This window comes from Octopus bimaculoides, chromosome 1 (genome assembly GCF_046866305.1).
Source record: "Octopus bimaculoides isolate indiv1 chromosome 1, ASM4686630v1, whole genome shotgun sequence".
In the NCBI taxonomy this organism is placed as follows: Eukaryota; Metazoa; Mollusca; class Cephalopoda; order Octopoda; family Octopodidae; genus Octopus; species Octopus bimaculoides.
This window is the reverse complement of record NC_142928.1, coordinates 108,809,582-108,832,983: the sequence shown is the minus strand read 5'-3', so window position 1 is coordinate 108,832,983 and position 23,402 is coordinate 108,809,582. Positions and strand designations below refer to the sequence as shown.

Genomic DNA, 23,402 nt, shown 5'->3' with positions numbered 1-23,402 from the left:
TATGCAGCTGTGGTAGGTTATACAAAGGCGAAACATTCTGCCCCCTCAAAATAAGGGTAGAGGAACATTGTAAAGCTGTGACATGAGGAGATATTGATAAATCGGGTATAGTTGATCATGTATGGAAAAATGGAGACCACCTCCCCCTGTGGGATGAAGTTAAAATAATAGACAGAAAACACCCTGGAAAATACGAAAACTAAGAGAAGCAGCACATATGCTAGGACGCAATAACCTCCTAAGCAGACCGAGAGCAGATATGAATAGCTTATGGGAACCGGTATTAAGGAAGGATAGGAAACTATTAGATTTATAAGCCCTAAAATTCATTCCATGATTGCCCATGGTTATGAGCGTGGGCTACCAACCCCAAGATTCTGAGTTCGATTCCAGGCAGTGAACTGAATAATAATAATAATAATAATAATAACATCGAAAAATATCTTAGGAATGAGAACCCAGATTCGAAATTTCCCCAAGACACCTGATGAAGGCTGGAGGGTATAAAAACAAACAAGATGAGGACAAATATGCGTCAAATGTAAATAATGTACATAATTCCTCATCTCTTAAATATAGAACTGTATTATCTAATCAGTACGGAGCCAACATTAGACTTCAATGGAGATATATAGAGAAACTTCATCAAAAACTAGCTCATCTTTCAAACCATCTAACTTTCCTGTGTAGATGTAGAGACTAACCCCAAGATTCCAAGTTCGATTCCAGGCAGTGACCTGAACAACAACAACAACAACAGCAGCAGCAACAACAACAACATCGAAAAATACCTTAAGAATGAGAACCTAGGTTCAAAATTTCCCCAAGACACCTGATGAAGGTTGGAGGGTATATCAGCCAAAATGTTGTGTTAACAAACAAGATGAGGACAAATATCCGTCAAATGTCAATAATGTACTTACTACTTTATTTCTTTGTTTTATGATGTGCCACAGCGGCAATTTTTCTTTAGGTACTGTTTATATAAATATGGAAAAAATGAGAAGATCATGACATAACCTCATAATGATGTGAGTGACTGTGTGTATATGAGGTGGGGGAAGAGAAAACGAGAGAGAAAGTGTGATGCTAATGTACGGTAATTCAAGAGGAAGACAGAAAATACAAATTAAATGCACAAACCATAGCGCTTATTCCATGGCTAGACATCATGATATAGAAGGATGAACCATGGTTTGAAAAAAACCAATCAATGGAAAAAGAATTGAGATAGAAGAAAGCTAACTATAACTTTATAGAAAATTGCTAGATAAATTAAAAAGAAACTGATGAGTAGTCATGTATTGACAGGATTAAAGCTATCATGTAATATCTACTTATTCTGGATGAAATAAATATGGGAATAATAATAATCTTCAGTTAGCAAATTGCAGGATGTTGGAATTGAATTGGAAGATAATCTATATGTTCAAACATACAGAAAGAAGTAGGACACACAGATAAAAATAATGAATAAAGAAAATGGAAGATGTATCTTCTCTAAATATCAGTTTCTTTTCACTTTCACTAGCAACAAGACCATTATCCATAGGGAAGTGGTACATTGTTGATTGAATTAACCATAGGATATTATATGTATTTGTTTAATCGATCTTGTGGGAGATGAAGGGTAAAGTCAGTGATAGAGCATTATGTATTCAGAATGTAAAAAGGAAAAACAAAATATTTTAAGACAATTAGTCAAATTGCTATTTTCAGAAAAAATGCTCTACATCAGACCTGAAGGAGTCACACCAAAAGCGTTCACGTTACAACTCCAGTCAGAAACTTTCTGTAAATTGTGTTAACATTATTTTCTGTTGTTCAAAATATTTTCTTCTTTCACAAAAACAACCCCAATTGCAAAACCTCTTGCTGTTTTGATTATTTGAAAAATAATAGAAATATTTGATAGAGACATAAAATAATAAGAGCTGAGAATTAATTCAGTTGATCTAAAAGAGTCAGCCAAATACAGGTCTTGTTTTCCCTTCAAATGTTTTCAAGTGTCTATGAAAATGGTGGATGTGAACTACAAGACCCTAAAAATCCTGAAAGACACCTAACAAAATATTTCTAACAACAAATATGCTTATGAATAACAAAGGAGAACAATTCAAGAATGACAATGTACTGAATCCATCAAATGCTTTTAAAATTAATAATTACAAGCCTGAGCCATAAATATATGCTTTCTTCAGATATGAATGTGTGTTTATAGATAGACATTTATGCGCATGTATATTTATATTATGTATACTAGCAAATAATTCTATATCCAAAATCGTCTTACACACATGCAGAAAACATATGCATACACAAACACACATAAACATACCTAATCTATCAATCATATTGATGCAAATCAATAGATGTACAGACTTAAAACTGTAAATATATTGATTTGGATTAATATGATTGAGAGAAACAATTATTTAATTATTCGCAAGAAAACAAATAGTAAACAGGCGAAATCAAAAAGAAATAGTAAATCAATGCTTGCAAATCATTTTTAGACTCTTTTAATCTTTTAATCCTAGCCTAACCAATAGACACAAAGATCACAAATAGTAATACACAAGATGGTTACTTCATACGTCTTATCTTCAAATATAACATCAATTATATTATTGAATATCAAAGAAATTTTGCATGTGGGTAAAAGGAATGATATTCTCTATGAAAGGGAAGATGTTGTACATACTCAAGGCATATTTCCAGAAATATGTCAATCAACATATATAACAAATTTAGAAATACACGTATGAAAGTATGTCTTCTTCTGTACTAACAGAAGGAAGTCATGGTATCATATACATTTATGAAAATAGCACACTATTGATACTGCTAGCACAATTAAACTTGACATGTGGCATCGTCATCATAATAATATATATATACATATATATATAACTAGCACTCTGTCAGTTATGACGATGAGAGTTCCAGTTGATCCGATCAATGGAACAGACTGCTCGTGAAATTAATGTGCATGTAGCTGAACACTCCACAAACACATGTACCCTTAATGTAATTCTCAGAGAGATTCAGTGTGACACAGAATGTGACAAGGCTGGCTCTTTGAAATACAGGTACTACTAATTTTTGCCAGAAATGAGGGTCTATGTATATATGTATATGTTTATGTCACTGAAAGGTTCCAAAATAGTACATTCTAGAGTAAAATGGATTTGATTTTCAAACTCTGCATCCCAAGATTTTTGGTTATTAGTAATCAAAACATAAATTTATTACAAGAGACAACTCAACTTCCAGATGACCAACACTGAATGTCTTTAGAACAATCTTAAACTCATGATTACCTGAGTGTGTATACGTTTCTCTCTGCCTCTTCCTCTCTCTCTCTGTGATCTGTCTTATAACTGTTTATCTACCTCTCTCTATCTGTCTCCCTCTGTCTTTTTCACTTTTCCTCTCTATATATATATATTTATCACACTCTCTCTGTATATGTATATCTCCCACACATGCTGCTCCATTTCTCTCTTTCTTGATATGACATGTAAAGCAAGTCAATCAGAAGAGCCGAGTGTCTCTCTATGTACCTCTGTCTGTCTGTCTTTCTGTGTCTTAAGTTTTCTCATTGTAAACTTCCCCCTCTCTATATATATTTACTGCACTCTCTCATTCTTTCTCTGCATTTGTATAGCTCTTATGTTGTGTGTGTGTGTGTGTGTGTGTGTGTGTGTGTGTGTGTGTGTGTGTGTGTGTGTGTGTGTGTGTGTGTGTGTGCGTGTGTAATGAGTTCCAATAGGGCAACAGAGTTTAAAGATCCTTACAAAGTACCAGCAGCAAGCTCAGGAGACATCCGAACAGAAAAGGAATAGACTTGATGATATACAAAACACGAACCTCTATCGTATGGTCTCAGGAGACATCTGAGCATATGATGCACCAATTAGATGGTAAGTGCACAAGAACCTCTGTTGTACAATCTCAGATGACGATGTTCCATTTCAGTTCAAATGACTTCAATTTCCTGTGAATCTTAGTTTTGCCATGACCATCAACAAAGCGCAAGGACAAACATTTTCAGTTGCTGGTTTACACCATAAAGAGCCCTGCTTCACTCATGGTCAACTTTATGTTGAATGTTCAAAACTAAGAAGTAAGAAAAATCTTTATATCTATGCACCAAATGGAAAAACAAAAAACTTCATTTACTGAGACATTATAAATTGCCCCAAATAATGCAAAAATCCATTCTGATCAAAAGGTCTATCCATTGGGGGGAAAACATGTTCTGACATAAAATTTTAAAAATTGAAATAAAAGTATTCTATTGTGTAAATTGCCCAGCAACAATGGGTTACTAAGCTAGTATATATACAGTCATATATATATGAATATATATTCTTTTATTCTTTTACTTGTTTCAGTCATTTGACTGTGGCTATGCTGGAGCACTGCCTTGAAAGGTTTTTTAGTAGAACAAATCAACCTCGGGACTTCTTTCTTCAGCTTAGTACTTATTCTATCGATCACTTTGGCCAAACCACTAAGTTACCGCAATGTAAACACACTAACTCCAGTTGTTAAGTGGTGATGGGAGGACAAACAGACACAAAGACACACACACATAGATATATACATATATATACAACAGACTTCTTCCTGTTTCTGTCTACCAAATCCACTCACAAGGCTTTGGTCAGCCCAAGGCTATATTAGAAGATACATGCTCAAGGTTCCATTCAGTGGGACTGAGCCTGGAACCATGTAGTTGGAAAACAAACTTCTTACCACACAGCCATGCTTGCGCCTATTATATATATATTATTCTTTTACAAGAATGTTCTTGATAGTGACTTCGAAGTTTTGGCTAGCTGAGCCATCATCAGACTGCAGTGCATTAGAGTTAGTTCTGCGTTTATATAGTCTCTGTTAAATTAAAAATCATCTGTTTGAGTTTGAGTTTGGGTGGTAATTAGGTTTTTTGTGGCCAGTTGTTATGGAAAAGATTTTTATTGATAAATTTGGGATTATATAATTGTTTAGAATTTATTCATGCAAGTAGAAATTTGAAAAGAGACCTGTAGGTGTTTACTTGTTGTCATGAACGATATTCGGTACATATTTAAAACATTTCTTATGCATTTATGCAGGGCTGAATTAAAACTCAAAAACATTCACTGGTGTTGCAAACAGCATCCCAGTCAAATGAAAATCCTGTAAATGCAATTTAATACTGCCTAAATGCAATTGATGCAGTATTAAATTAAACAGCTATGCATGGGTACCTCCATACTAGAATTAATGTAACGATGCTTTACTTACCTAGGAAGAAAGATGGAACAGGATTGATTGGAATAGAGGATGTTCTGAAGAATAACAAGTCTTTGCATGCCTATCTAAGGAACAGTGATGAAAGAATGTTGCAGGCTACACTGAGTGAGAAAGTGATCAGTGACAAGGGAGAAACCCTCCAGGTGTACAAAATGAGGACTAATAGAGAAAAGATCATCAACTGGAAAGAGAAAGTCCTACATGGAGAGTTTTTCCAGCAAGCTGATGAAGAAACCTGGAGATGGTTAAGACATGGATTTTTAAAGAAGGCAGCAAAAGAACTGATTTCTCCTGCAGCTGTCTTACCAGAAATATAGCATCAGTGGTGCTTTCCCTGGAACGAACCCAAACTGCATCTCATCTAAACTGACTCTCTCCCTAATTTGTTGGGCTATGACCCTCTCGGTGATCTTCATTACCTGGTCCAACATCTTGATACCTCTGTAATTGTTTGTATCTAAAGCGTCACCTTTACCTTTGTAGCAGTTGACTATGGTGCTGCTACACCAGTCATTGGGTATGACTCCTTCGTGTATCACCTGATTAACTATACGGGTGACTAGGCTATAGCTGACACTGCCAGATATTTTGAGCATCTCTGCAGCGATTCTTGATGGGCCGGGGGCTTTCCCTGTCTTCATACTCTTGATCGCTTTATCTACCAAGGTACTGTCAATTAGGATAGCTGGTCTCTCTGTTGGGTCGACATGCAGCAGACTCTCTTCCTCCCATTCATTCTCTTTATTAAGCAGCCTTTCATAGTGGCGTCTCCAAACCTCTCTCTTTGCAGCCTCGTTTAGTGCAAGTGAGCCATCATCTATGCGGACACATTTGGAATTTGAAGAGAGTGGGTTTGTTAAAAATAATGACTACACTACCATGTCTGGAAATTTCGTTGTAAGAAATTTTGCCACATAGGAAAATTCGCCATATGGATAATGATAAAGTGTATTATATAAGCATTTTTTTAGATATAAAAAAGAATGATGAATGATTTTATAAAACATTAAATGGGCAAGTTTTTAATTAATGTTAAACATTAAACAAACACAATGAGGTAACTTAAAATGTATGAAAATTCCAAACAATGGGATGCAAATAATGTACTTTTTGCTGTGGATTGTATCAAATCATTTGTCTCTGAAGTCTTGCATTAATATTGCTATAATTTTCTTCATCTCTGCTGTATCTCCTCAATCTAAATCACACATTTTCTCTTTTGCTAAACTCTTTTCCTTTTTCAAATAAGTTATGATATTTGGATGTATGTTAGAAACAGAACTGTGTATTTCAATGTGGAAGTTACTGTTCTTTGTTCTAATCATATCATTCTGAGTTTTTCAATACTTTTTATCTTTTACTTGTTTCAGCCATTAGACTGTGGCCATGTTGGGGCATCACCTTGAAGAATTTTAGTCAAATGAATCAACCTCAGTACTTACTTTCTTTAAGCTTGATACTTATTCTATCAGTCACTTATGCTGAACTGCTAAGTTATGGGGTCATAAATACACCAACACTGGTTGTCAGGTATTGGTAGGGAACAAACACACACACAAAGACACGTGCGTGTGCATGCACACACACACACATGTGCGATTGGTTTCTTTCAGTTTCCATCTGACCAAATCCACTTGTAACACTTTGATGATTCCAAGGCTATAGTAGAAAACACTTGCTCAAGGTGCCACACAGTGAAACTGAACCTGGAACCATGTAGTTGGGAAGCAAATTTCGTACCACACAGCCACAACTCTTATAAAACATACCTTTTTTTTTATTTAATACAGATATAGTATGCTTTATCATTGTCCATACATCAAATTAGTGTTATGCTAAATTTTCCTATATAGCGAATGTTCCTAGAGCAAATTGCCTTTCGGCAAATTTTCCAACAGCAAAATTTCCTATAACCCTTAACTAATTGACTGGTTTTGTCACCTCTCAAAGGATGAAATGACAAATCATGAAAACATAAGTAACAAAAAACATTGAGAATGCAAACCATGAAGACAGAACTGACATCTATATAATGAATAAAAGCAAAACATGACAATTCCAGACCTTAGAATACCTACAGAATACTGACCAAGAAAAACAAACAAAATACAAAGAAAAGGGGATATGAGGAAGGTTTAAGAAAAGGAAATTCTAAAGATGGAAGTCATGACAGTGACAATCTAATAGTAGAAATAATTAAAAAGTTACAAAAAAGGTTTTACTATGGACCAAGGAAAAGAAACTCGATAATAAACAACAACATGCAAAACACAAATTTGATCATCACAAACTTAATTAAAACAGAGATAAACATCAATATTACTATGCTAAATGAAATAATATATGCAACAGTTTCTGTAGTTTTGAAGGAAAGTGGAAACACTCTCAGATTCACTAAAATAGAAATGTCGAAACTCAAGCAGTCAACAAAGAAAAGAAATACACGAAAAAGATGGAAAAATAAAAGAAAGGATCTCTCAATCCTTCATAAAATTAACCCTTTTAGCATTCAAATATCCTGTCAAATGTAATAATTATTTATTCACATTGTTTTGAATTAATCAAGCATTATCTCATAGCTTTGAGATTCTGATGATGTGATTGCTTATTTTGAGAATGACATTCCAAGGTAGTTGTTAGCGGTCAGATCTGGCTGGTTTGAAGAGAAAGCAGGAAGAACATTTGGGCCGGATATGGCCAGTTTAAATGCTAAAGAGTTAAACAACAAAATGACACAACTAGAAAAAAATAAGACAGAAATGCTACAGAAATATAATATTAACAAAAAAAAAAGAAAAGAAAATTAGCCAAAATCAAAGACTGCTTGGAAGAAAAGATCCTTGCTAAAATTGCAAAGAATTCACTGGCATAGAAAACTTTGGTGATTCTTTGAATGAGACTAAAATCTGAAACAATTTTACCAAGAACTTAGTAAAATAAAGTAGAAATGAATGCAGTACCAACAGCAAAAGAAGTAGAAGAATTTTTTGTGGAGAAGAGAGAGCAGGAAAGAGGAAAGGTGTCACCATGGATACAATGGCTAAAAATAACGAATACAATTTCTGAACAATTGCAGAAGGTCATAATGGTTTCAAATTTTGCCACAAAGGCATCCATCTTGAGGGAGGAGATGAGTTGATTACATTGCACCCAGTGTTTCACTGGTACTTAATTTATCAACCTTGAAAGGATGAAAGACAAAGTTGACCTCAATGGAATTTGAACTCAGAATGTGAAGACAGATGGGATCTTGTTCAAAACGGGGGCACCAGTATTTTCTTAACGTCGCAAGTTATTTCATGTTAAAGTTGTCGTATTTCTGTAATTTCAACCAATGACTGACATCCATTCAGCCGAATTCATTAAGTGCTGACTACGTAAACAAATGATTCTGAAACGATTCTGGCGGTGATAAAATTATTATTTCCTTGTCAAAAAATGGCTGAAGCATATTGGCAGTAGCTAATAAACCTTTCTATTATAGGCACAAGGCATGGTTTTTGAGAGAAGGAGCAAGTCAGTTAGGGTTAGGGAAAACGAACACACATGTGTTGCCTCTCTGCAAAATGTCAGAAGTAATGGAGATTAAATACGCTTTACACCGCTTAAACTGCCAAAGGAGTAAGTGTAAACAGCTGAATACTTGTCAGTGATTGGTTGAAATTATCGAAATAAGACAATTTTTTACATGAAATAAATTCGAATACAAACATTTTTTTCTGTTCTATAACACAAAATAGATAAGTATACGAAGTTTGAAAGTCTTTCAGTACCAAAAACACTACATAAAACATAAATGAAAACTGGTGCCCCCGTTTTGAACAAGATCCGACAGATGAAATACCACTAAGCATTTCGCCTGGTATGCTAACAATTCTACCAGTTCGCCACCTTTCAGGTGGTTATAATAATAGGAGAAATACCCCAGATACCCAGATATTTGGGGGAAGGGGGACTAGAATGCACAATGAGATGATAATATTCCTAACTTTTGTTAGAATATTTAACAGGGACTCATAGTAGAGAAATATAATGGGAAACTGACAGAGTGAGGGACAACACTGACTGACTCATAAAGTGATTAATACTCCAATCTAAAGAAAACTACAAACCCCACAAACTATAAAAGTTCATAGCCTGCCTTCCTGCAAAGCCTTAACTGTAATAATATTGTAATGAGTGAACAATCATCAGGAAAAAAGAAACAACCAGTCAGAAGAGCAGAAGGGATACTACAAATGATCATATGATTGCAAGAATCAATTCCTGATCAACAAAAGTATGATCAAAGACTGTTATTGTTACACACACACACATACAAACATGAAAAAAAGCACCCAGTATGTGCTATAAAGTGGTTGGCTTTAGGAAGGGTAACTAGCCATAAAAACTATGCTAAAGCAGACACTAAAGCATCATGTAGTCCTTGGAGCCATAAGTTCCTGTTAAACCGGCCAACCCATACCATCATGGAACATGGACTTTAAATGATAATGATGAGGAGGAGTATATCTATATATAAACTATCAGTTAGTTTCATAAGTAAGAAACAAAAATACATTCAAAATAAGTAATAGAAAGGATCTGAAGAGATGTCAGTTTTGTGTGGTGGCAATATTTGAAGTGAAACCAGACCAGTTACATGCCGTAATCAGTAATATGTATATATCAAGTAACATTACTCAATAGAGAGCATAAGTTGGAGATAAGAGAGACACTGCAGGTAGGGCCACTACTTCTCCAAATTCACAGCTCTGATACTACAGACATGTGGTAAGAGTGGTAAGGATGTCTTGGGAAAGAATAGGGGGACAGCTTTTATGGGCAAAACCAAACAGCAGAAGGCCCAGGGGTGGACCAGCCCAGTTCATCCATAAGCTTTTATCAACACCAGAAGGATCAATTGGAGACAGTTGCTTCTGACAGGACCTGATGGATGGTGTGCTTGAAGGGTCTGTCCCAGTGACCTTCCCAGAAATAAGTGGGCAAAGATGAGATAAAGTGATATATATATATACACACACATACATATATATATATATATATATATATATATATATATATATATATATATATATATATATATATATATATATACATATATACAGGGTGGATGGAAAGTAACTAAGCATTAGAAATTACTTATAGAATTTTTAGTATCACTGAAGTCATGACAAAAACATTTTTTTAAACAGACAACACTAATGGAGATTTCTTATTGTCTTATTTCTTATTTTCCAGATGTCTGGTCACTTGATTGTTCAGGAGTGAGCTAAGATAGCAGCATGCTATGAAGTGTGGAATTCCATTGTTTTGGTTCAGAGATAGTGGCGTGCATGGAAAGGTAAGCATGCAACACTATGTCCAGAGACAATAAACAGTTGTCATGCAAAGCTGATGACCATGGGCTCTGTGAATGATGCAAGAAGTGGCCGTCCAACCACATCCCGATCAGCGGAGACTGTGGCAACAGTGCAGGAAATGTTTAATTGCAGCCTGTAAAAATCAGCATGTCAAGTAGTTTGTGAATGTGGACTAACAAGATACACAATACATACAGTGTTGCATAAAGAATTGAATTTTCTTCTGTGGAAACCCCATTACATGCAGGTGCAAAAGCCTGAAGACTGTGACTGCAGAAGTCCAGATCTCACTACATGTGATTTTTACCTGTGGGGTTACATTAAAGAGGATGTGTACAAGACAAAACCTCAAGCACTGGAGGACTTGGAGACATGGATTCAGGAGGTTCTCGATGATATCCCAGACGACGTCCTTCAGAAGGTTATTCATTCCATCCCTGGTGCTTATGTTGAAATATGAAGATTTACTTTCATTTTCCCATACAATAAAGAACATGTATCATTTGTTTCAATAAATTTGTAGCAGGAATATGGATTTTATTACCAATTTTTAATGCCTTTTCACCCACCCTGTGTGTGTGTGTATGTGTATATATATACTCTTTTACTTGTTTCAGTCATTTGACTGTGGCCATGCTGGAGCACCGCCTTTAGTCGAGCAAATCGACCCAGGACTTATTCTTTGTAAGCCTAGTACTTATTCTATTGGTCTCTTTTTGCCGAACCGCTAAGTTACAGGGATGTAAACACACCGCCATCGGTTGTCAAGCGATGGTGGGGGGGACAAACACAGACACACATACATATACATATATACGGCGGGCGTCTTTTAGTTTCCATCTACCAAATCCACTCACAAGGCTTTGGTTGGCCTGAGGCTATAGTAGAAGACACTTGCCCAAAGGTGCTACGCAGTGGGACTGAACCCGGAACCATGTGGTTGGTAAGCAAACTACTTACCACACAGCCACTCCTGCGCCTATATATATATATTATCATTATTATTAGGAATTGTTCATTAACCTGTTGATATACAACAAAAAAACTACTTACAGTGGGATCTTATACATGAAGTGGAATGAAAATTATTAATAATATTGATTTGAGTGGGAGCTCATGTTTTGACCTTAATAGCTTATTCAACTAGAATACATGCATACATATATAGACTTACTATATGTATGTATGTATGAAGGCAAGAATGATTGTATGTATGTATGTATGTATGTATGTATGCATGTATGCATGCGTACATCATACGCACACACACGTGCACACATATAGGTACTGAAATTACATATATTCTTTCATTATGATCGTTTCAAAAATAAATATTTCAGATGCATCATGAATATAAATGATTATGTAATATTACTTCACATTATATTTGATCTATGCTCATCTCATCAGATAATCAAAGGTCAAAAAGGAATATATATATATATATATATATATATATATTTAAAAAATATAGGCTACAAACATTGTAAATGTTGTTTTTAAGAACAAAAATTTGTAAAGAATCTACTTCTTGTTACTCTAACAAAGACACACAACAAAATACTACTTAAAATAGTCTATAATTTTCTACACTTATTCATCATGAGATTTTTTATTCACCATTTATATATCTGCATATGTGATTTTTTGTGTATTTTTATGTGAGTGGGTGTGGATGTAATGATTACTTATTTGTTGCTTGTTCATATTTTCATTTGCTTATGCTTCAATGCATGGATTACATCATCAGTATGTAAGCATACATGAAATTATTACTGAATATAGAATAATTATAACTGTTCTTGATATAGGCATAAGGCATGAAATGAAACTTGAGGTAGGAGGTTAGACAATAATATTGGTTTCAAAATTTGGCACAAGACCAGCAATTTCTGGGGAGGGGGCAAATCTGTTATACTAACCCCAACTGGTACCTGTTTATTGACCTTCTGAAGGATGAAAGGCAAAGTCAACCATGGCAGAATTTGAACTCAGAACACAAAGACAGACAAAATACAGCTAAGCATTTTGCCCAGCATGCTAACATTTCTGTCAGCTTATCGCCTTAATATCAGCCCCAGTTCTTGATTGGTATATTTTTTATCAACACCAGAGAAATGAAACACTGCCGCTTTAGTAATAATAATAACTGCTTCTAATTTAGAAACAAGGCCAGCAATTTTGAGGAGTGGGTTTAGTCAATTACATTGACCTCATAACTTGAATGGTACTTTATTTTATTGATCCTCCGGTGAATGGCAAAATTGACTTTGGCAGGATTTGAGCTCAAAATGTTAAGAGAAAAGACTGATTTAAGACAAGGTCCAGTCTTTGTTGTGGTTTGTATGCCGAAAGGACCCTGAGAGCTGTGCCAGAAGAGTGTAAGCTTCAGGTGTGGGCCTCCCATACTGGACAGATCAATGGATAGATGCCAGGTTAATATGGATTACCAGAGGTAAAAATGGGTTTGTGTAGAGCTGACAGTCCTACCTAGAGAAAAAAACAGTAACAGAAACATCAATAACAATTCAAAACCAACAAAACTGGGGAGAGGAAGGCCTTCCTTCAGGGAAAAGACAATCCAGAGTCCAGGACAGTGGAGAAAAGTTGTCAATGATCTATACCCCAAAGTGAACAAAGGGCTTAAGTAAGTAATTCTGGTCCAATAGTAATGTTGCAACAAGTTGCAGTGACAGTTGTTTGAAATACCCTAGAATATTACTAGTATCTATTTTACTGGACTCTCAGAAAGATAAAATAATCAAAAACAAGTTTCATGTAAACAAAACTAAATCTAGTCTGGTGATCTGTTGTCTCAATCATCTCCAGTTACAATAAAATTGATTTCTTTGATGAATTGTCATAGATTATTGAATTTACCTCATTATATAACTGGTGCATATTTCATTGACATCAGGTGGGCAAAAATCAAAATTGACACTAATGTAATTTAAACTCAGTATATATTGGTTTCAAATTTTGGTACAAGGTCAGCAATTTCAGGGGAGGGTGTAAGTCAGTTACATTGACCCCATGTTCAGCTGGTACTTATTTTATCAACTCCGACAGGATGAAAGGCAAAATTAACCTCGGTATGATAATGATTCTGCCAGCTAACCACCTTATAACTCAGTATATAGTGAAAGAAACTAAGCACTATAGATTGCTCTGTTTGTCAATTTATAAGCCTCACAATGCTCACAAAGATGATGATGATGAGGATGATGATGATTAGGGTGGGAGAGGTCAAGTAGAGTGTGTAGTTTATAAAGGATGGTTTGCAAGTAAGGACTTGTTGCCAAAACACTGACTTTGATGTAAGTGTTTGCTGCCAGGAATAAAATATAAGGTAAAAAACGACCAAATAACTGACACTCTAAGCTAAGAATAGAATGAGTATATTTAGGAACGAAACATAACTTATTTAGTTGACAATGAAAGATTGTTAGTCAGGAAAACAATTATTCCATTTGCTTTCTATTCTTTTTCTTTTAATTCTATTCTCCATTTTCCCCTTTTCTGCCTGTTTCTCCTTCTCCTCCTCGTCATTATGATCATTTCACCATAACAACAATGTTTTCTTGCCTTGGCATAAAGCCAGTAACTGGTGAGGGGGCACTGCACGACTTGGACACAGCATGGTTAAGAAGTTCGCTTCACAATCACAAGGTCCAAGGTTCAATCCTACAGCATGGCATTCTTGGGTAGGTGTCTCTCAGCATGGCCTTGAGTCAACCCAAACAAATAGAAAGAAACTGTGTGGAAGCTCATCAGATTATGTTGGTAATTTAAAGATCAAGCTTTGTCATACATTGTGCCATGAGAATTATGTTGAAGATACAGTTGCCTGTGTTCAGTCATTTACAGCCTAACTCAATAAACAAACAGCTCCGTTGATCATACAGTTAAATATTCATCATTGAAACCAATGAAGATCCATTACTACATGATCAACAGTTATATTATTGTCACTGGAAGGATAAAAGGCCAAGTCAATATAATTGAGATTTGAACTGTAATTTAAATTTGCAAAGCATTTTTATCAGGTACTCTGTTGATTTAGCCATCCTCTCCTTGATAATGGTTTGTGATTTAGCAGTTTTAAGGGGAAGGGTTAGTTGATACTTTCTACCCTAGCACTTGACTGGTACTTAATTTTATTGACCTGAAAGGATGAAAGGCAAAGTTGACCTCAGCAGGATTTGAACCTAAGATATAAAGTACTGAGAAAAATATTGCAAGGTATGTTGTCTTAACAATAAAAATTAATGAGACAATAAATAGATAACAATAACAATAATGATACAAGAAACAAATATAGTACAGAACAACAATATTGCTACATTAGAGAATTTATACAATGTGGTGAGAGGGGTAGCCATTTAATTGTTTCCTTAACAGATCAAAGGCAAATACTATCTACTTTTTGATACCAAGCTACAGTTACTACATTCACTCTCAACCACTTTTCATAAAATATACTGAGAAGAAGCATCTCTCACCTTACCATTGCCTTCCTCATCAACTGGTACTTAAAGAAGCTGGTGAGAGCTTGGCATGAAAGGAAAAATCCTGTCTTCAAAGCTTTTAACTGCATCCAGTTAAATTCCTGTGCCTAAGCTACTGAGTACAGGAAGACTATTCACCCATCATTGCCAAAAGAAGGTGGTAAATTGATTTCTATAACAAAAACTTGGCTGAAAGCCAGATCTATTCCACTCATGAACACAGAAGGAGTGCATTGTAAGACTGTTTCATGGCCTTCAGCTCATCTCAAAACAGGTTCTAATGCTGGAACTTCTGTACCTGTAGAATTATTTTGAACACATACTGCCATACTCCTACTCTATTGTGTAGCATCACCAGGTCAAAGATTTTTGGAAATTGTTCCTTAATTCCCAAACATAACATTTTCTAGATAAGATTACACAAACTTTCTTTGTCAACATCTAGAATTCCTCACATACTTATTGTCATACACTTCACTAACCCTCTGTAGAATGTAATGGCTGACATTCTACCAACTTCATTGTTAAATTAAATACTTTCTAACATAAGAACAAAACCACAAATTTTGGGATTATGTATAGTTGATTATATTAGTTCCAGTGTTTTGCTGATACTTTATTTTATCATCAGCAGAAGGATGAAAGATAAAGTTCACTTTTCTGAGGTTTGAACCCAGAATCTAAAGGGATATAAATAAATACTGTAAAGCATTTTGCTTGTTGCACTACCAACCTGGTCATTTCCCCAGCTGAGATTAAAACTTCTACTGAATTAGTTGTGTAAGGGTCCTTACCTATTTGCTAAGGCTAACAAGGGCTCCTCTACATGATTTCATCATCTTATAGAAATAGCAGCCATAGAAATAGCAGCCATAGAAATAACTATACTTTTAATAACTAAATGTTTAATATAACAAAGCAAGATATTTTATAATATATATTTTAATGTCTAAATAATATGTTCACAAATGTAATGAATTCAAAATTCTGCAATTCTCATTTTGATAATTGAAGAAAGCTGAAACAAAGAAAGACGTAGAATTTTTTGTGGTTCATAGTTTTTAGTTGAAATAACCCCATGGTTAAATTTGTTTCTGATCCTTCTATGATTGATGAAATAAATATAACATAATGAAATGAGTAGGGACTGATTCAAAACCAACATTGACCCTTACATAAATAAAAATGTCCTGTTTCTGAGAAAAGAAATACATGACTTAAAAGTAAACTTTACAAATATATACAAATATATTTTTAAGCTTGTCAAACACTTTTAATGTGTTTATCATTTCCAAACCCAGCCCTACCTAAAAAAAAGGACATACAAGACAACATAGTGCCCGATATAAGAAAAGATGGAAAATCATAAATAGAATATATTTAATCATAGGTTTACCCTATCAGGGCAAAACCATGACTAAATAACAACAGTACACTAATCATTCACTTAACACCTGGAAATGTGATTGCTGTTTCTTTCAATGACTTACTGAGGACTTCTGCCTGTAGGTGTGTCGACAAGTGTTTATGCAAAATGTTTTTGTTGCACTCTCTTTGACTTCATATCACATCACCAGTGACTCCTAGCTTACACAATTTCTCAGGAGTGGTTTATACAACATTATGGAATATAATAATACTTTTCAAATGGACTATCATGTAATCCTAATATCCTCTTGGCATACATTTTGGGAATAACTTAAATATGAAGGTGATGAATTGGCAGAGTATTAGAACATTGGGTGACATGCTTTGTAGTATTTATTCTGAATTTTTTTTAATTTCTGAGTACAATTTTACCTGAGATTAAGGATAATATCCTCCTTATTTATAATCAATCTCAGAGGCCCTGGAAAGGGTCATGGATACTGCTTTAGTTCCTGACTAAATAGTACATAAAATGGATCCAAGGAAACTAGTGAAGTTCTATTTTGACAAATACAACATGTTCAAACAGTAATAAGATAAATGTTGTAAGGGAGAAGAGTAGTCTAATGTTTCAGGTAAATATTAGTAAAGTCTGTTTAAGTTGCAGGAATAATATACTAAGTGTAGTGCAAGTAATATCACAGAGGAAGGGACTAACAAGATGAACATATTGACTACTGTTCCCAACCACTCCATTAATACTTGTTATCTCAGCTCCATCTTCACTCTTATTTTTCAGTTATAATAAGGAAGTTGCCATCAATTGTTAGAGTGGTTTACACCATAGCTATGAGAATGTGATGATGTTTCCTAACTACTACTGCTAGTGTAAAGGTATTTGAGTCACCATCACCATTATGGTGATGGTATTGGACAATCAGTTCAAATGACTTGGATACAAACTGAATGTGGGTATTTTGACATGATGTAAAATAGCATTCACTTATTCGTAAGTCAGTTCACCTGACAGAAATATGTCTTAGATCATCTAGGAATATTATCTATGATAAATGGGTATTCTGTCTAGTAGAATGTCTATTTCTTAACAAATTAATACCAACAAACTAGAACAGCCATTATGAAATCCACTGGACTCTTAGGAACATTTGTTCTTACAAGGAATTACAATAAAACAGATGTTATACTTATCAAGACATCTAATGGTAAATAACTATACTTTTAATAACTATATGTTTAATATAACAAAGCAAAATATTTTATAATATATATTTTAATGTCTAAATAATATGTTCACAAATGTAATGAATTCAAAATTCTGCAATTCTCATTTTGATAATTGAAGAAAGCTGAAACAAAGAAAGACGTAGAATTTTTTGTGGTTCATAGTTTTTAGTTGAAATAACCCCATGGTTAAATTTGTTTCTGATCCTTCTATGATTGATGAAATAAATATAACATAATGAAATGAGTAGGGACTGATTCACAGCCAACATTGACCCCTACATAAATAAAAATGTCCTGTTTCTGAGAAAAGAAATACATGACTTAAAAGTAAACTTTACAAATATATACAAATATATTTTTAAGCTTGTCAAACACTTTTAATGTGTTTATCATTTCCAAACCCAGCCCTACCGAAAAACCACTGATTCTGCACTTACTGAATTATCCTAGCCACTGTGTAATGATGGTCACCCACCCACTAAGGCACATCAAGCCAGTTTGTAACTGAACAGTTTGTAACTGGACAGAGCCATGCTAGTTTTACACTAATTCTCCTCTAATAGCAAATGTGCTTCACCCCTGAACCATCTGAAATCTCATAGGGTAAAAACAACTGTAGGCGTGTTATTTCACATATTTCACACAACTAAAACCTATAAACTAAAGTAGTTCACATACAGACAATAATCAAAGTTACCTAGTGTTACTCACAAGCAACTGCACTGGGGTAGTACAGGTGCAGAAACTACACCACTATTATAAACTCACCCGTTGCTACCAAACAAGAAGCTTTAACCCAATGCTACAACTCCTGAAAGACAATCATCTGAAAAGCGTAAAATACTTCTGTGCATCTCACAAATTTGGAAAGCTTTTCTGCTTCCCAAATTACAGCCTGTCCTTCTGGTACCTTTCCAAAGAATTATTGCCACCTTTGCAGAATCCTTCTCTCAGGGCTTTTTAGAGGGGAGTTCAATTGGACATTAGACTGAGGGTCCAGTACAGTCAAAGAAGGGCCAATGACTATCTGCTAAGCCGAACTTGAGAAAAAAGAAATCCCATAGCTCCACTAAATTTTGAGGATTGTTCTTCCAGTGCCTTAAGTAAACCTGTTCTGGTAGAACAAATTTCACTTGGAGATCCTGCTCCAACAAGCCTCTTTTCAATCAGAATAAGTCAATATGCAGCACCTCTGTAGAAGAAGCTTCTATATTTGTAGCCCACTTTGCCTCTAGCTTCACAGCACACACTCAACAAAATTCTACCAAATCTTTGCTTTTGAATTCCATCAATCTCACAACATACACATATGTGCCAAATACAAAAACACTTCTGGTCACTTAAAACCAACAAGGCTAACAGTATTGTCTTCAAATATTGCATCCCAGAGCTAGTTCTCACTCTTGTCAAACTCTTCAATATTTCTCTCCCTTATCTTGGGAAACATGTCATAGTGTAGGGTAGCAACAGCTGATCCTGCCAACTATCACTCTATCTTGCACTATCTCACTGATAATAAATATAAAAAAAGTCATTATTAATTCCCTTCTTAGTGCCTCCCCTATGTCATCTATGTTGCCTTACTCTTGAAAATTTCTGCCATCTTTGTCCATATCCATGAGTACCAAACAACTCTCATCAAAAGAGGAGAAGGAAGCTTCCTGTCAGATTACAACATTGCAGATTGTGTAATGATGGAGATATCTCTGATCCACACTCTATGAAACCTTTGCATACCATAAGTTTCACTTATGTCTACTCTTCTTTAATCTTATGACCACAGGGATTGTCTACACAACACTTGTCAAACTAGCACTCCATGAACCATGATCCAAAAAACAATCTACAATGTGGACATGGCAATTTTGTCTTGTTCAACGCACACACACACACACACACACACACACACACACACACACACACACACTGTTCATTTTTTTTTTTTTAATCACTAACCCATCTTAAATAGTCTTGGACAACTAGTAACTAAAGCCCTCAAAATTACTACAAATGCTAGCCTTCGTAATCCCGGAAAATATCTCCTGGCAATTTCGTAATCATATAAGAACAAAACTGAGTCCCCAAAATTAAGTTCCCTACAGTTGCCGAATCTCTACAAAGCTCAAGTGAGGCCCACGATGAAATACTGCATCACATCTGGGATGGTGATGTTGTTACACACACACACAATGATTTCTCACTGTACCTTCTACAAGAGCCTCTGCTTCTCGGAACTTGTGAGCAGTGTATCGCTTCCAGTATCTCCTCCTTTCAGTACCCGTACCATTCCCTGCTCTCCGTGTCTGTCATTAACCATTAATTCCAATTCTTTCTCCTCAGAAATACAGTCATCTGGGATTCTCAACAAGAATAGAGACATACTTATATTTTACTTTTTACATTTTATGTAAATGTTATTTCAAGATAGGTTATCTCAGTTTTTCAGTCTTTGTAAAATATATATTTTAACCACTGTCAAATCTTTTCTAAACAAACTACATTAGGTAAAAATGCTAACTTAAGTAATTTACCCATTATTAGCAGTTATCGTTATTATTAGAGTAATACCTTAGTATAGGCGACCCCTTCAGAATGAAGGATTGCTCTTTCAACAATTCTAATAGTGTTTTTTTTTTTTCTTCACAAACATCTAAATGACCAGAAGTAACAGATTCAACCTTGTTATGATCAACAAGTCAAGGTTAAAAAGCAAGCCTAAGAATAAAGCAAAAACTAAAGGAATAAGTTCAAAACATTATTGCTGGCAACTTGAGCCTTTTACTTCAGAAGATATTACTCCAAAGTGTCAAAAGAAGAGAATTTTAAATAAATTGTTGTTTTTTTTTTATTATTTTTACTATTAAAAATGCCAAAATTGTGTACTGAAGGTGTTTATTTAACATAATACGATAAATAATAATTTGTTTTTAGCTTCTAAGAGATCTGAAAAAAATCTTCGTCAAATCAGTCAAAAATATAAATAACGAAGAACTTGTTCCTAATCATCTCACCACTAATTACAAGCGTATTGATTGAAGTTAAATGATGCAATGATGAAATACTAAACTGCACCAGCATCTTCGTCTGACCACAACAAGTGAAAATCACACCATCGACCCAAACAAAATCCATGCATGTTTCAACTGGACACGGAAAGAATTTTTTTAATGTTTTCAAACAGTAATTACTTTACATCGTAAAGAACGTTTAAAAATATTCCTGAAAAACAGATAACAGCAAAAAAAAAAGGTGGGGGATTGTTACTGTTACTGAATAATATTTAAAACTCCAATAAACCCTGCCCCGTTAAGTCTGTTTAGTGTCACAACGACTTTATGAGCTTCGTTACACAGAACTAAAGGGTGTGTACAGATATACACAAATCAAATATTAAAGGTAACCTGTTCAAAATGTACCGCAGATGTTAAAGGGTCTCACATTATAGATTTGCGGCTAGGGGTTAACTCGCTAAATCATTGATGAAGAAGCTCTGTACTGAGTAATTTGATAAGTAGTTTCCGCTGCGACGATAGCGTAAAACGGAATTACGTAAATAACTGAATATTGAGACAGTCAATTAAATAAATGATGGTGGATGTCAGGGGAGTTCTTAAAATATTTGGTGCAAACTAAAAGTTACAGAAGAGAAAGATCCGAATAAGATGATAGAATTCACTCAGTCAAGTGTATATACATGATTCAGTAGAACATGCTAAGTGCGATATTGTTTACCTCGACATAAGACAATCGCTGTTAATTGAAAAATCATGTCATTCAACAATTGTCACTTTAAAGGTGTCAACTTAGCACCCTTTTTTCTTGGCAATATCATTTAAGGTGCCAACATACACATTTCACCCTTAGATACAACTTAACATCTCTCGCAAATCCACCTAGAAATTTCCTTGGTGATTAAAATAAACATTATTATTATCATTACTGCCACTGTCAGTCGAACAGATCCCGAATGCAAATATACAGTGAATGAATGAAACAAGTTACAATGACTTGTCTCTAAAGAAAAAAGTAAATCGTTTGTTCTTACCTTCAAGTAAACATAGCAGTAAACAATTGTAGCATCTATGAAAACTGAACAGTTCAATCGAGTATTTTCATTCGAGGTAATTGATGAATGAAATGAAGTTGCTAAAACCTGAATATTGATTTATTTGCTGCTTGGAAAATAAACGTTCTTAAAAACAATTATATTTCCTTCGATTGTAAGCCGACCATCGAAATTTTGACCTTAATGTAAACAGAGGAAAAACATCAAAGCAGCCGGAAATGTACGTTGTTATCATTAATATAGGGTACAAGCACCTTTTCTCCGTTGGTTATGGATGCTGCTGGTCTCCTGCCACCAGCTTTCGGTTACGTTCTCTTCCTAATCCCCCACCCAGCAATTCCTTTTGTCTTCTCTCTCCAACATTAGAAATATTGTAAGTCACGTGAATTGTTAAGATTAGCTGTTTAAAGACATCTGTATTATTTCTTATTGTAATTGCTTTACTAATGTTACTAATTAGCTCTGTTTTCTCTGTTGCGAAACAAAGCAATGCCGCATATCTATAATTTCTAGTTAAGGTGAAATGGTTTTCGATCGATCACTACTGTAAGTACAAATTCGGTTAATAATACTGCGTCGTTCGAAACCGTTATACAAAATTACAGCTACTGCATGTGTTTCAGGTTTTTTCAGACTGATTCACATTTATCGTTATTTATAAACATTTTATTCAATAAGTTTTTGTATGAAAAAGATCTACAGGTATGAATAGGAATCTGGCAAGATAACAAATTACTAACGCAGACTTGTGTAACCTGTATTTTGATAACAAGTGTTGCACTATCCACAAATATGCATGTTCAAAACTAATGTTTCAACGGAAAACTAATTACTTACTATTACCAACCTAGTGGTGCTGAACCACCTGTTCTGTCACGTAATTCTTGGTAAATAAATAAATAAAACATAAAGGAAATTTCTATAACTTTTTAATTTTTAAAAATTCTTTGAATCAAAATGAATCTCTTTATATCAGCTATTTTACTATTCCAGTCTCTCTATTAGTTTAATTCATTGTAGAAGCCATTTATTAAAACATGTCAGTTAATATAGTTTTTTCAAGTTTTATTTTTTTAAAGTTAACAGAAATATTTATTTACATGAAAGGAAATTACCGGAGAACTTTTTTCTAATTTTTCCAAATCTTTCTGCTAAAACTGCATTGAAATCATTAGTGGGGAAGAAAGAGAGAGAGAGAGAAAACAATGCAGCACCAAGCACTTTAACTGGTAGCGCACACCACAAGGTTCAACAGAACCTACTGAAGCAAGCAAGTACGCTCGCAACATTATCACGGGCGATGGCGAGGCTAATGCGTTGGAAAAGTCAAGCGGCAACATAGGCATCATCTGACACCTAGATGAGGCGAGCTGCCAACGATGACAAGAAATTCGCAGTTAGTTGCTCAGTCCCTCCGAACATCTCAAACGCCACAAGTTGGAAGAGATAGTTCACTGTCAGGTCCCAATACCTCAGGGTTTTCTTCTGTTCGGCTACAGAAGCAGTGATCCTCCCATTTACTACAGTATCAAGGATGTGGGAGGG

General features: G+C 34.8%; 1 protein-coding gene across 1 annotated transcript in view; it reads right to left on the bottom strand.

Annotated features, from left to right (window-relative positions):
- Positions 1–22,493, bottom strand: part of LOC106883739 (N-acetylglucosamine transporter UNC93A) — a 50,912-nt gene extending 28,419 nt beyond the window's left edge. The window contains exon 1 of the mRNA XM_014934854.3: positions 21,837–22,493. The gene's annotated coding sequence lies outside the window, so the exon portion shown is untranslated. The remainder of the gene's footprint in view (positions 1–21,836) is intronic.
- Between the last annotated feature and the right edge of the window lie 909 nt (positions 22,494–23,402).